The sequence below is a fragment of the Aristolochia californica genome, unplaced genomic scaffold (genome assembly GCF_029961685.1).
Source record: "Aristolochia californica isolate CCGP_79_NKW_82.1479 unplaced genomic scaffold, dmAriCali1.0.hap1 SCAF_9, whole genome shotgun sequence".
NCBI classification, from domain to species: domain Eukaryota; kingdom Viridiplantae; phylum Streptophyta; class Magnoliopsida; order Piperales; family Aristolochiaceae; genus Aristolochia; species Aristolochia californica.
In genome coordinates, this window is record NW_027182290.1 from 16,997,369 (window position 1) to 17,013,488 (window position 16,120).

Here is a 16,120-nt window from a genome sequence, read left to right on the forward strand (position 1 = left end):
CGATTGCAAAACCTGATATATAAAAACTAAAACGAGTTTTAAATCCCTAAAAATTTAACATACTTTTTGGAAATATCTCTCTCCATATTTGTGCATTGTACATTTCCTTTTTAGATGTGTACATTTTTCTTAAATCAAAACTTGAGTTTTCACTCTTTCCTTCATCTCGTAGACAAAAAACAGAATAGATGACAACGAAAAGAAAATTTTAGACTTTGTGTAAGGAGAAAATTTAACGCAATAACAAACGTAAGTAATGAAAATTTATTCACACACCACAAATGAAGAAAAAAGTTTTCTCATCCAAGTTTGGGAAATTCCACTAGTTCAACCACCCCAATAGGTTGGAATTTGATAAGAAAGCGATTTTTCAACACATGCTTTAAAAAATGGATATGCATGCTTGAAACATGTTAAAGTTGCAAATGACCTATGGATCCAAACCTTTCAAAAAGAATAAAAAACTTCTCATTAAATTCTCGAGTGAACGTGCGGTGGGATATTTAACCGAGTCAAACAAGCCATTATTTTGCCCATTAACAAAAAGTTGACCTAGCCATCATTGATCATTGTAAACTGATTTATCATGCGTAACGGGCCACATTTTTTTAAGGAATGACTTTTGGGTTGGGATTCAACACTCAGTTTAAAATTCCCTCGCCTCCCCTTTTCCCGACGATTGCAAAACCTGATATATAAAAACTAAAACGAGTTTTAAATCCCTAAAAATTACACAAAATTTTTGGAAATATCTCTCTCCATATTTGTGCATTGTGCATTTCCATTTTAGATGTGTACATTTTTCCTAAATCAAAACTTGAGTTTTCACTCTTTCCTTCATCTCGTAGACAAAAAACAGAATAGATGACAACGAAATGAAAATTTTAGACTCTGTGTATGGAGAAAATTTAAAGCAATAACAAACGTAAGTAAAGAAAATTTATTCACACACCACAAATGAAGAAAAAAGTTTTCTCATCCAAGTTTGGGAAATTCCACTTGTTCAACAACCCCAATTGGTTGGAATTTGATAAGAAAGAGATTTCTCTACACATGCTTTAAAAAATGGATATGCATGCTCGAAACATGTTAAAGTTTCAAATGACCTATGGATCCAAACCTTTCAAAAAGAATAAAAAACTTCTCATTAAATTCTCAAGTGAACGTGTGGTGGGATATTTAACCGAGACAAACAAGCCATTATTTTCCCCATTAACAAAAAGCTGACCTAGTGATCATTGATCATTGTAAACTGATTTATCATGCGTAACGGGCCACATTTTTTTAAGGAATGACTTTGGTGTTGGGATTCAACACTCAGTTTAAAATTCCCTCGCCGCCCCTTTTCCCGACGATCGCAAAACCTGATATATAAAAACTAAAACTAGTTTTAAATGAATAAAAATTACACAAACTTTTTGGAAATATTTCTCTCCATATTTGTGCATCGTGCATTTCCATTTTAGATGTGTACATTTTTCTTAAATCAAAACTTGAGTTTTCACTCTTTCCTTTATCTCGTAGACAAATAACAGAATAGATGACAACGAAATGAAAATTTTAGACTCAGTGTATGGAGATAATTTAAAGCAATAACAAACGTATGTAAAGAAGATTTATTCACACACCACAAATGAAGAAAAAATTTTTCTCTTCCAAGTTTGGGAAATTCTACTACTTCAACAACCCCAATAGGTTGGAATTTGATAAGAAAGAGATTTTTCCACACAAGCTTTAAAAAATGGATATGCATGCTTGAAACATGTTAAAGTTTCAAATGACCTATGGATCAAAACCTTTCAAAAAGAATAAAAAACTTCTCATTAAATTCTCGAGTGAACGTGCGGTGGGATATTTAACCGAGTCAAACAAGCCATTATTTTGCCCATTATCAAAAAGCTGACCTAGCGATCATTGATCATTGTAAACTGATTTATCATGCGTAACGGGCCACATTTTTTTAAGGAATGACTTTTGGGTTGGGATTCAACACTCAGTTTAAAATTCCCTCGCCTCCCCTTTTCCCGACGATTGCAAAACCTGATATATAAAAACTAAAACAACTTTTAAATCCCAAAAAATTACACAAAATTTTTGGAAATATCTCTCTCCATATTTGATCATCGTGCATTTCCATTTTAGATGTGTACATTTTTCTTAAATCAAAACTTGAGTTTTCACTCTTTCCTTCATCTCGTAGACAAAAAACAGAATAGATGACAACGAAATGAAAATTTTAGACTCTGTGTATGGAGAAAATTTAAAGCAATAACAAACGTAAGTAAAGAAAATTTATTCACACACCACAAATGAAGAAAAAAGTTTTCTCATCCAAGTTTGGGAAATTCCACTTGTTCAACAACCCTATTGGTTGGAATTTGATAAGAAAGAGATTTCTCTTCACATGCTTTAAAAAATGGATATGCATGCTCGAAACATGTTAAAGTTTCAAATGACCTATGGATCCAAACCTTTCAAAAAGAATAAAAAACTTCTCATTAAATTCTCAAGTGAACGTGCGGTGGGATATTTAACCGAGACAAACAAGCCATTATTTTCCCCATTAACAAAAAGCTGACCTAGTGATCATTGATCATTGTAAACTGATTTATCATGCGTAACGGGCCACATTTTTTTAAGGAATGACTTTGGTGTTGGGATTCAACACTCAGTTTAAAATTCCCTCGCCGCCCCTTTTCCCGACGATCGCAAAACCTGATATATAAAAACTAAAACTAGTTTTAAATGCATAAAAATTACACAAACTTTTTGGAAATATTTCTCTCCATATTTGTGCATCGTGCATTTCCATTTTAGATGTGTACATTTTTCTTAAATCAAAACTTGAGTTTTCACTCTTTCCTTTATCTCGTAGACAAAAAACAGAATAGATGACAACGAAATGAAAATTTTAGACTCAGTGTATGGAGAAAATTTAAAGCAATAACAAACGTATGTAAAGAAGATTTATTCACACACCACAAATGAAGAAAAAATTTTTCTCTTCCAAGTTTGGGAAATTCTACTACTTCAACAACCCCAATAGTTGGAATTTGATAAGAAAGAGATTTTTCCACACAAGCTTTAAAAAATGGATATGCATGCTTGAAACATGTTAAAGTTTCAAATGACCTATGGATCAAAACCTTTCAAAAAGAATAAAAAACTTCTCATTAAATTCTCGAGTGAACGTGCGGTGGGATATTTAACCGAGTCAAACAAGCCATTATTTTGCCCATTAGCAAAAAGCTGACCTAGCGATCATTGATCATTGTAAACTGATTTATCATGCGTAACGGGCCACATTTTTTTAAGGAATGACTTTTGGGTTGGGATTCAACACTCAGTTTAAAATTCCATCGCCTCCCCTTTTCCCGACGATTGCAAAACCTGATATATAAAAACTAAAACGACTTTTAAATCCCAAAAAATTACACAAATTTTTTGGAAATATCTCTCTCCATATTTGATCATCGTGCATTTCCATTTTAGATGTGTACATTTTTCTTAAATCAAAACTTGAGTTTTCACTCTTTCCTTCATCTCGTAGACAAAAAACAGAATAGATGACAACGAAATGAAAATTTTAGACTCTGTGTATGGAGAAAATTTAAAGCAATAACAAACGTAAGTAAAGAAGATTTATTCACACACCACAAATGAAGAAAAAAGTTTTCTCATCCAAGTTTGGGAAATTCCACTAGTTCAACAATCCCAGTAGGTTGGAATTTGATATGAAAGAGATTTTTCTACACATGCTTTAAAAATTGGATATGCGTGCTTGAAACATGTTAAAGTTGCAAATGACCTATGGATCCAAACCTTTCAAAAAGAATAAAAAAATTCTCATTAAATTCTCGAGTGAACGTGCGGTGGGATATTTAACCGAGTCAAACAAGCCATTATTTTGCCCATTAACAAAAAGCTGACCTAGCGATCATTGATCATTGTAAACTGATTTATCATGCGTAACGGGCCACATTTTTTTAAGGAATGACTTTTGGGTTGGGATTCAACACTCAGTTTAAAATTCCCTCGCCTCCCCTTTTCCCGACGATTGCAAAACCTGATATATAAAAACTAAAACGACTTTTAAATCCCTAAAAATTACACAAACTTTTTGGAAATATCTCTCTCCATATTTGTGCATTGTGCATTTCCATTTTAGATGTGTACATTTTTCTTAAATCAAAACTTGAGTTTTCACTCTTTCCTTCATCTCGTAGACAAAAAACAGAATAGATGACAACGAAATGAAAATTTTAGACTCTGTGTATGGAGAAAATTTAAAGCAATAACAAACGTAAGTAAAGAAAATTTATTCACACACCACAAATGAGGAAAAAAGTTTTCTCATCCAAGTTTGGGAAATTCCACTAGTTCAACAACCCCAATAGGTTGGAATTTGATATGAAAGAGATTTTTCTACACATGCTTTAAAAATTGGATATGCATGCTTGAAACATGTTAAAGTTGCAAATGACCTATGGATCCAAAAAGAATAAAAAACTTCTCATAAAATTCTCAAGAGAACGTGCGGTGGGATATTTAACCGAGTCAAACAAGCCATTATTTTGCTCATTAACAAAAAGCTGACCTAGCGATCATTGATCATTGTAAACTGATTTAACATGCGTAACGGGCCACATTTTATTAAGGAATGACTTTTGGGTTGGGATTCAACACTCAGTTTAAAATTCCCTCGCCTCCCCTTTTCCCGACGATTGCAAAACCTGATATATAAAAACTAAAACGAGTTTTAAATCCCTAAAAATTTAACATACTTTTTGGAAATATCTCTCTCCATATTTGTGCATTGTACATTTCCTTTTTAGATGTGTACATTTTTCTTAAATCAAAACTTGAGTTTTCACTCTTTCCTTCATCTCGTAGAAAAAAAACAGAATAGATGACAACGAAAAGAAAATTTTAGACTTTGTGTAAGGAGAAAATTTAACGCAATAACAAACGTAAGTAATGAAAATTTATTCACACACCACAAATGAAGAAAAAAGTTTTCTCATCCAAGTTTGGGAAATTCCACTAGTTCAACCACCCCAATAGGTTGGAATTTGATAAGAAAACGATTTTTCAACACATGCTTTAAAAAATGGATATGCATGCTTGAAACATGTTCAAGTTGCAAATGACCTATCTATCCGAACCTTTCAAAAAGAATAAAAAACTTCTCATTAAATTCTCGAGTGAACGTGCGGTGGGATATTTAACCGAGTCAAACAAGCCATTATTTTGCCCATTAACAAAAAGTTGACCTAGCCATCATTGATCATTGTAAACTGATTTATCATGCGTAACGGGCCACATTTTTTTAAGGAATGACTTTTGGGTTGGGATTCAACACTCAGTTTAAAATTCCCTCGCCTCCCCTTTTCCCGACGATTGCAAAACCTGATATATAAAAACTAAAACGAGTTTTAAATCCCTAAAAATTACACAAAATTTTTGGAAATATATCTCTCCATATTTGTGCATTGTGCATTTCCATTTTAGATGTGTACATTTTTCTTAAATCAAAACTTGAGTTTTCACTCTTTCCTTCATCTCGTAGACAAAAAACAGAATAGATGACAACGAAATGAAAATTTTAGACTCTGTGTATGGAGAAAATTTAAAGCAATAACAAACGTAAGTAAAGAAAATTTATTCACACACCACAAATGAAGAAAAAAGTTTTCTCATCCAAGTTTGGGAAATTCCACTTGTTCAACAACCCCAATTGGTTGGAATTTGATAAGAAAGAGATTTCTCTACACATGCTTTAAAAAATGGATATGCATGCTCGAAACATGTTAAAGTTTCAAATGACCTATGGATCCAAACCTTTCAAAAAGAATAAAAAACTTCTCATTAAATTCTCAAGTGAACGTGCGGTGGGATATTTAACCGAGACAAACAAGCCATTATTTTCCCCATTAACAAAAAGCTGACCTAGTGATCATTGATCATTGTAAACTGATTTATCATGCGTAACGGGCCACAATTTTTTAAGGAATGACTTTGGTGTTGGGATTCAACACTCAGTTTAAAAATCCCGTCGCCGCCCCTTTTCCCGACGATCGCAAAACCTGATATATAAAAACTAAAACTAGTTTTAAATGCATAAAAATTACACAAACTTTTTGGAAATATTTCTCTCCATATTTGTGCATCGTGCATTTCCATTTTAGATGTGTACATTTTTCTTAAATCAAAACTTGAGTTTTCACTCTTTCCTTTATCTCGTAGACAAATAACAGAATAGATGACAACGAAATGAAAATTTTAGACTCAGTGTATGGAGAAAATTTAAAGCAATAACAAACGTATGTAAAGAAGATTTATTCACACACCACAAATGAAGAAAAAATTTTTCTCTTCCAAGTTTGGGAAATTCTACTACTTCAACAACCCCAATAGGTTGGAATTTGATAAGAAAGAGATTTTTCCACACAAGCTTTAAAAAATGGATATGCATGCTTGAAACATGTTAAAGTTTCAAATGACCTATGGATCAAAACCTTTCAAAAAGAATAAAAAACTTCTCATTAAATTCTCGAGTGAACGTGCGGTGGGATATTTAACCGAGTCAAACAAGCCATTATTTTACCCATTATCAAAAAGCTGACCTAGCGATCATTGATCATTGTAAACTGATTTATCATGCGTAACGGGCCACATTTTTTTAAGGAATGACTTTTGGGTTGGGATTCAACACTCAGTTTAAAATTTCCTCGCCTCCCCTTTTCCCGACGATTGCAAAACCTGATATATAAAAACTAAAACGACTTTTAAATCCCAAAAAATTACACAAAATTTTTGGAAATATCTCTCTCCATATTTGATCATCGTGCATTTCCATTTTAGATGTGTACATTTTTCTTAAATCAAAACTTGAGTTTTCACTCTTTCCTTCATCTCGTAGACAAAAAACAGAATAGATGACAACGAAATGAAAATTTTAGACTCTGTGTATGGAGAAAATTTAAAGCAATAACTAACGTAAGTAAAGAAGATTTATTCACACACCACAAATGAAGAAAAAAGTTTTCTCATCCAAGTTTGGGAAATTCCACTAGTTCAACAACCCCAATAGGTTGGAATTTGATAAGAAAGTGGTTTTTCTACACATGCTTTAAAAAATGGATATGCATGCTCGAAACATGTTAAAGTTGCAAATGACCTATGGATCCAACCCTTTCAAAAAGAATAAAAAACTTCAAGTTAAATTCTCGAGTGAACGTGCGGTTGGATATTTAACCGAGTCAAACAAGCCATTATTTTGCCCATTAACAAAAAGCTGACCTAGCGATAATTGATCATTGTAAACTGATTAATCATGCGTAACGGGCCACATTTTTGTAAGGAATGACTTTTGGGTTGGGATTCAACACTCAGTTTAAAATTCCCTCGCCTCCCCTTTTCCCGACGATTGCAAAACCTGATATATAAAACTAAAACGAGTTTTAAATCCCTAAAAATTACACAAACTTTTTGGAAATATCTCTCTCCATATTTGTGCATTGTGCATTTCCATTTTAGATGTGTACATTTTTCTTAAATCAAAACTTGACTTTTCACTCTTTCCTTCATCTCGTAGACAAAAAACAGAATAGATGACAACGAAATGAAAATTTTAGACTCTGTGTATGGAGAAAATTTAAAGCAATAACAAACGTAAGTAAAGAAGATTTATTCACACACCACAAATGAAGAAAAAAGTTTTCTCATCCAAGTTTGGGAAATTCCACTAGTTCAACAACCCCAGTAGGTTGGAATTTGATATGAAAGAGATTTTTCTACACATGCTTTAAAAATTGGATATGCGTGCTTGAAACATGTTAAAGTTGCAAATGACCTATGGATCCAAACCTTTCAAAAAGAATAAAAAAATTCTCATTAAATTCTCGAGTGAACGTGCGGTGGGATATTTAACCGAGTCAAACAAGCCATTATTTTGCCCATTAACAAAAAGCTGACCTAGCGATCATTGATCATTGTAAACTGATTTATCATGCGTAACGGGCCACATTTTTTTAAGGAATGACTTTTGGGTTGGGATTCAACACTCAGTTTAAAATTCCCTCGCCTCCCCTTTTCCCGACGATTGCAAAACCTGATATATAAAAACTAAAACGACTTTTAAATCCCTAAAAATTACACAAACTTTTTGGAAATATCTCTCTCCATATTTGTGCATTGTGCATTTCCATTTTAGATGTGTACATTTTTCTTAAATCAAAACTTGAGTTTTCACTCTTTCCTTCATCTCGTAGACAAAAAACAGAATAGATGACAACGAAATGAAAATTTTAGACTCAGTGTATGGAGAAAATTTAAAGCAATAACTAACGTAAGTAAAGAAGATTTATTCACACACCACAAATGAAGAAAAAAGTTTTCTCATCCAAGTTTGGGAAATTCCACTAGTTCAACAACCCCAATAGGTTGGAATTTGATAAGAAAGTGGTTTTTCTACACATGCTTTAAAAAATGGATATGCATGCTCGAAACATGTTAAAGTTGCAAATGACCTATGGATCCAACCCTTTCAAAAAGAATAAAAAACTTCAAGTTAAATTCTCGAGTGAACGTGCGGTTGGATATTTAACCGAGTCAAACAAGCCATTATTTTGCCCATTAACAAAAAGCTGACCTAGCGATAATTGATCATTGTAAACTGATTAATCATGCGTAACGGGCCACATTTTTGTAAGGAATGACTTTTGGGTTGGGATTCAACACTCAGTTTAAAATTCCCTCGCCTCCCCTTTTCCCGACGATTGCAAAACCTGATATATAAAACTAAAACGAGTTTTAAATCCCTAAAAATTACACAAACTTTTTGGAAATATCTCTCTCCATATTTGTGCATTGTGCATTTCTATTATAGATGTGTACATTTTTCTTAAATCAAAACTTGAGTTTTCACTCTTTCCTTCATCTCGTAGACAAAAAACAGAATAGATGACAACGAAATGAAAATTTTAGACTCTGTGTATGGAGAAAATTTAAAGCAATAACAAACGTAAGTAAAGAAAATTTATTCACACACCACAAATGAAGAAAAAAGTTTTCTCATCCAAGTTTGGGAAATTCCACTTGTTCAACAACCCCAATTGGTTGGAATTTGATAAGAAAGAGATTTCTCTACACATGCTTTAAAAAATGGATATGCATGCTCGAAACATGTCAAAAGTTTCAAATGACCTATGGATCCAAACCTTTCAAAAAGAATAAAAATCTTCTCATTAAATTCTCAAGTGAACGTGCGGTGGGATATTTAACCGAGACAAACAAGCCATTATTTTCCCCATTAACAAAAAGCTGACCTAGTGATCATTGATCATTGTAAACTGATTTATCATGCGTAACGGGCCACATTTTTTTAAGGAATGACTTTGGTGTTGGGATTCAACACTCAGTTTAAAATTCCCTCGCCGCCCCTTTTCCCGACGATCGCAAAACCTGATATATAAAAACTAAAACTAGTTTTAAATGCATAAAAATTACACAAACTTTTTGGAAATATTTCTCTCCATATTTGTGCATCGTGCATTTCTATTTTAGATGTGTACATTTTTCTTAAATCAAAACTTGAGTTTTCACTCTTTCCTTTATCTCGTAGACAAATAACAGAATAGATGACAACGAAATGAAAATTTTAGACTCAGTGTATGGAGAAAATTTAAAGCAATAACAAACGTATGTAAAGAAGATTTATTCACACACCACAAATGAAGAAAAAATTTTTCTCTTCCAAGTTTGGGAAATTCTACTACTTCAACAACCCCAATAGGTTGGAATTTGATAAGAAAGAGATTTTTCCACACAAGCTTTAAAAAATGGATATGCATGCTTGAAACATGTTAAAGTTTCAAATGACCTATGGATCAAAACCTTTCAAAAAGAATAAAAAACTTCTCATTAAATTCTCGAGTGAACGTGCGGTGGGATATTTAACCGAGTCAAACAAGCCATTATTTTGCCCATTAGCAAAAAGCTGACCTAGCGATCATTGATCATTGTAAACTGATTTATCATGCGTAACGGGCCACATTTTTTTAAGGAATGACTTTTGGGTTGGGATTCAACACTCAGTTTAAAATTCCCTCGCCTCCCCTTTTCCCGACGATTGCAAAACCTGATATATAAAAACTAAAACGACTTTTAAATCCCAAAAAATTACACAAAATTTTTGGAAATATCTCTCTCCATATTTGATCATCGTGCATTTCCATTTTAGATGTGTACATTTTTCTTAAATCAAAACTTGAGTTTTCACTCTTTCCTTCATCTCGTAGACAAAAAACAGAATAGATGACAACGAAATGAAAATTTTAGACTCAGTGTATGGAGAAAATTTAAAGCAATAACAAACGTAAGTAAAGAAGATTTATTCACACACCACAAATGAAGAAAAATTTTTTCTCATCCAAGTTTGGGAAATTCTACTACTTCAACAACCCCAATAGGTTGGAATTTGATAAGAAAGAGATTTTTCCACACAAGCTTTAAAAAATGGATATGCATGCTTGAAACATGTTAAAGTTTCAAATGACCTATGGATCAAAACCTTTCAAAAAGAATAAAAAACTTCTCATTAAATTCTCGAGTGAACGTGCGGTGGGATATTTAACCGAGTCAAACAAGCCATTATTTTGCCCATTAGCAAAAAGCTGACCTAGCGATCATTGATCATTGTAAACTGATTTAACATGCGTAACGGGCCACATTTTTTTAAGGAATGACTTTTGGGTTGGGATTCAACACTCAGTTTAAAATTCCCTCGCCTCCCCTTTTCCCGACGATTGCAAAACCTGATATATAAAAACTAAAACGACTTTTAAATCCCAAAAAATTACACAAAATTTTTGGAAATATCTCTCTCCATATTTGATCATCGTGCATTTCCATTTTAGATGTGTACATTTTTCTTAAATCAAAACTTGAGTTTTCACTCTTTCTTTCATCTCGTAGACAAAAAACAGAATAGATGACAACGAAATGAAAATTTTAGACTCTGTGTATGGAGAAAATTTAAAGCAATAACAAACGTAAGTAAAGAAGATTTATTCACACACCACAAATGAAGAAAAAAGTTTTCTCATCCAAGTTTGGGAAATTCCACTAGTTCAACAACCCCAATAGGTTGGAATTTGATAAGAAAGTGGTTTTTCTACACATGCTTTAAAAAATGGATATGCATGCTCGAAACATGTTAAAGTTGCAAATGACCTATGGATCCAAACCTTTCAAAAAGAATAAAAAACTTCAAGTTAAATTCTCGAGTGAACGTGCGGTGGGATATTTAACCGAGTCAAACAAGCCATTATTTTGCCCATTAACAAAAAGCTGACCTAGCGATAATTGATCATTGTAAACTGATTTATCATGCGTAACGGGCCACATTTTTTTAAGCAATGACTTTTGGGTTGGGATTCAACACTCAGTTTAAAATTCCCTCGCCTCCCCTTTTCCCGACGATTGCAAAACCTGATATATAAAACTAAAACGAGTTTTAAATCCCTAAAAATTACCCAAACTTTTTGGAAATATCTCTCTCCATATTTGTGCATTGTGCATTTCCATTTTAGATGTGTATATTTTTTTTAAATCAAAACTTGACTTTTCACTCTTTCCTTCTTCTCGTAGACAAAAAATAGAATAGATGACAACGAAATGAAAATTTTAGACTCTGTGTATGAAGAAAATTTAAAGCAATAACAAACGTAAGTAAAGAAGATTTATTCACACACCACAAATGAAGAAAAATTTTTTCTCATCCAAGTTTGGGAAATTCTACTACTTCAACAACCCCAATAGGTTGGAATTTGATAAGAAAGAGATTCTTCCACACATGCTTTAAAAAATGGATATGCATGCTTGAAACATGTTAAAGTTGCAAATGACCTATGGATCCAAACCTTTCAAAAAGAATAAAAAACTTCTCATTAAATTCTCGAGTGAACGTGCGGAGGGATATTTAACCGAGTCAAACAAGCCATTATTTTGCCCATCAGCAAAAAGCTGACCTAGCGATCATTGATCATTGTAAACTGATTTATCATGCGTAACGGGCCACATTTTTTTAAGGAATGACTTTTGGGTTGGGATTCAACACTCAGTTTAAAATTCCCACGCCTCCCCTTTTCCCGACGATTGCAAAACCTGATATATAAAAACTAAAAGGAGTTTTAAATACCTAAAAATTACACAAACTTTTTGGAAATATCTCTCTCCATATTTGTGCATTGTGCATTTCCATTTTAGATGTGTACATTTTTCTTAAATCAAAACTTGAGTTTTCACTTTTTCCTTCATCTCGTAGACAAAAAACAGAATAGATGATAATGAACTGAAAATTTTAGACTCTGTGTATGGAGAAAATTTTAAGCAATAACAAACGTAAGTAAAGAAGATTTATTCACACACCACAAAAGAAGAAAAAAGTTTTCTCATCCAAGTTTGGGAAATTCCACTAGTTCAACAACCCCAATAGGTTGGAATTTGATAAGAAAGAGATTTTTCTACACATGCTTTAAAAAATGGATATGCATGCTTGAAACATGTTAAAGTTGCAAATGACCTATGGATCCAAACCTTTCAAAAAGAATAAAAAACTTCTCATAAAATTCTCAAGAGAACGTGTGGTGGGATATTTAACCGAGTCAAACAAGCCATTATTTTGCTCATTAACAAAAAGCTGACCTAGCGATCATTGATCATTGTAAACTGATTTATCATGCGTAACGGGCCACATTTTTTTAAGGAATGACTTTTGGGTTGGGATTCAACACTCAGTTTAAAATTCCCTCGCCTCCCCTTTTCCCGACGATTGCAAAAATTGATATATGAAAACTAAAACGAGTTTTGAATCCCTAAAAATTACGTAAACTTTTTGGAAATATCTCTCTCCTTATTTGTGCATTGAGCAATTCCATTTTAGATGTGTACATTTTTCTTAAATCAAAACTTGAGTTTTCACTCTTTCCTTCATCTCGTAGACAAAAAACAGAATAGATGACAACGAAATGAAAATTTTAGACTCTGTGTATGGAGAAAATTTAAAGCAATAACAAACGTAAGTAAAGAAAATTTATTCACACACCACAAATGAAGAAAAAAGTTTTCTCATCCAAGTTTGGGAAATTCCACTAGTTCAACAACCCCAATAGGTTGGAATTTGATAAGAAAGAGATTTCTCTACACATGCTTTAAAAAATGGATATGCATGCTCGAAACATGTTAAAGTTGCAAATGACCTATGGATCCAAACCTTTCAAAAAGAATAAAAAACTTCTCATTAAATTCTCGAGTGAACGAGCGGTGGGATATTTAACTGAGTCAATCAAGCCATTATTTTGCCCATTAACAAAAAGTTGACCTAGCCATCATTGATCATTGTAAACTGATTTATCATGCGTAACGGGCCACATTTTTTTAAGGAATGACTTTTGGGTTGGGATTCAACACTCAGTTTAAAATTTCCTCACCTCCCCTTTTCCCGACGATTGCAAAACCTGATATATAAAAACTAAAACGAGTTTTAAATCCCTAAAAATTACACAAACTTTTTGGAAATATCTCTCTCCATATTTGTGCATTGTGGATTTCCATTTTAGATGTGTACATTTTTATTAAATCAAAACTTGAGTTTTCACTTTTTCCTTCATCTCGTAGACAAAAAACAGAATAGATGACAACGAAATGAAAATTTTAGACTCTGTGTATGGAGAAAATTTAAAGCAATAACAAACGTAAGTAAAGAAGATTTATTCACACACCACAAATGAAGAAAAAAGTTTTCTCATCCAAGTTTGGGAAATTCCACTAGTTCAACAACCCCAATAGGTTGGAATTTGATAAGAAAGAGATTTTTCTACACATGCTTTAAAAAATGGATATGCATGCTTGAAACATGTTAAAGTTGCAAATGACCTATGGATCCAAACCTTTCAAAAAGAATAAAAAACTTCTCTTTAAATTCTCAAGTGAACGTGCGGTGGGATACTTAACCGAGTCAAACAAGCCATTATTTTGCCCATTAACTAAAAGCTGACCTAGCGATCATTGATCATTGTAAACTGATTTATCATGCGTAACGGGCCACATTTTTTTAAGGAATGACTTTTGGGTTGGGATTCAACACTCAGTTTAAAATTCCCTCGCCTCCCCTTTTCCTGACGATTGCAAAACCTGATATATAAAAACTAAAACGAGTTTTAAATCCCTAAAAATTACATAAACTTTTTTGAAATATCTCTCTCCATATTTGAGCATTGTGCATTTCCATTTTAGATGTGTACGTTTTTCTTAAATCAAAACTTGAGTTTTCACTCTTTCCTTCATCTCGTAGACAAAAAACAGAATAGATGACAACGAAATGAAAATTTTAGACTCTGTGTATGAAGAAAATTTAAAGCAATAACAAACGTAAGTAAAGAAAATATATTCACACACCACAAATGAAGAAAAAAGTTTTCTCATCCAAGTTTGGGAAATTCCACTAGTTCAACAACCCCAATAGGTTGGAATTTGATATGAAAGAGATTTTTCTACACATGCTTTAAAAATTGGATATGCGTGCTTGAAACATGTTAAAGTTGCAAATGACCTATGGATCCAAACCTTTCAAAAAGAATAAAAAACTTCTCATTAAATTCTCCAGAGAACGTGCGGTGGGATATTTAACCGAGTCAAACAAGCCATTATTTTGCCCATTAACAAAAAGCTGACCTAGCGATCATTGATCATTGTAAACTGATTTAACATGCGTAACGGGCCACATTTTTTTAAGGAATGACTTTTGGGTTGGGATTCGACACTCAGTTTAAAATTCTCTCGCCTCCCCTTTTCCCGACGATTGCAAAACCTGATATATAAAAACTAAAACGAGTTTTAAATCCCTAAAAATTTAACATACTTTTTGGAAATATCTCTCTCCATATTTGTGCATTGTACATTTCCTTTTTAGATGTGTACATTTTTCTTAAATCAAAACTTGAGTTTTCACTCTTTCCTTCATCTCGTAGACAAAAAACAGAATAGATGACAACGAAATGAAAATTTTAGACTGTGTATGGAGAAAATTTAACGCAATAACAAATGTAAGTAATGAAAATTTATTCACACACCACAAATGAAGAAAAAAGTTTTCTCATCCAAGTTTGGGAAATTCCACTAGTTCAACAACCCCAATAGGTTGGAATTTGATAAGAAAGCGATTTTTCAACACATGCTTTAAAAAATGGATATGCATGCTTGAAACATGTTAAAGTTGCAAATGACCTATGGATCCAAACCTTTCAAAAAGAATAATAAACTTCTCATTAAATTCTCGAGTGAACGTCCGGTGGGATATTTAACCGAGTCAAACAAGCCATTATTTTGCCCATTAACAAAAAGTTGACCTAGCCATCATTGATCATTGTAAACAGATTTATCATGCGTAACGGGCCACATTTTTTTAAGGAATGACTTTTGGGTTGGGATTCAACACTCAGTTTAAAATTCCCTCGCCTCCCCTTTTCCCGACGATTGCAAAACCTGATATATAAAAAATAAAACGAGTTTTAAATCCCTAAAAATTACACAAACTTTTTAGAAATATCTCTCTCCATATTTGTGCATTGTGCATTCCCATTTTAGATGTGTACATTTTTATTAAATCAAAACTTGATTTTTCACTCTTTCCTTCATCTCGTAGACAAAAAACAGAATAGATGACAACGAAATGAAAATTTTAGATTCTGTGTATGGAGAAAATTTAAAGTAATATCAAACGTAAGTAAAGAAAATTTATTCACACACCACAAATGAAGAAAAAAGTTTTCTCATCCAAGTTTGGGAAATTCCACTAGTTCAACTACCACAATAGGTTGGAATTTGATATGAAAGAGATTTTTCTACACATGCTTTAAAAAATGGATATGCATGCTTGAAACATGTTAAAGTTGCAAATGACCTATGGATCCAAACCTTTCAAAAAGAATAAAAAACTTCTCATTAGATTCTCAAGTGAACGTGCGGTGGGATATTTAACCGAGTCAAACAAGCCATTATTTTGCCCATTAACAAAAAGCTGACCTAGCGATCATTGATCATTGTAAACTGATTTAAC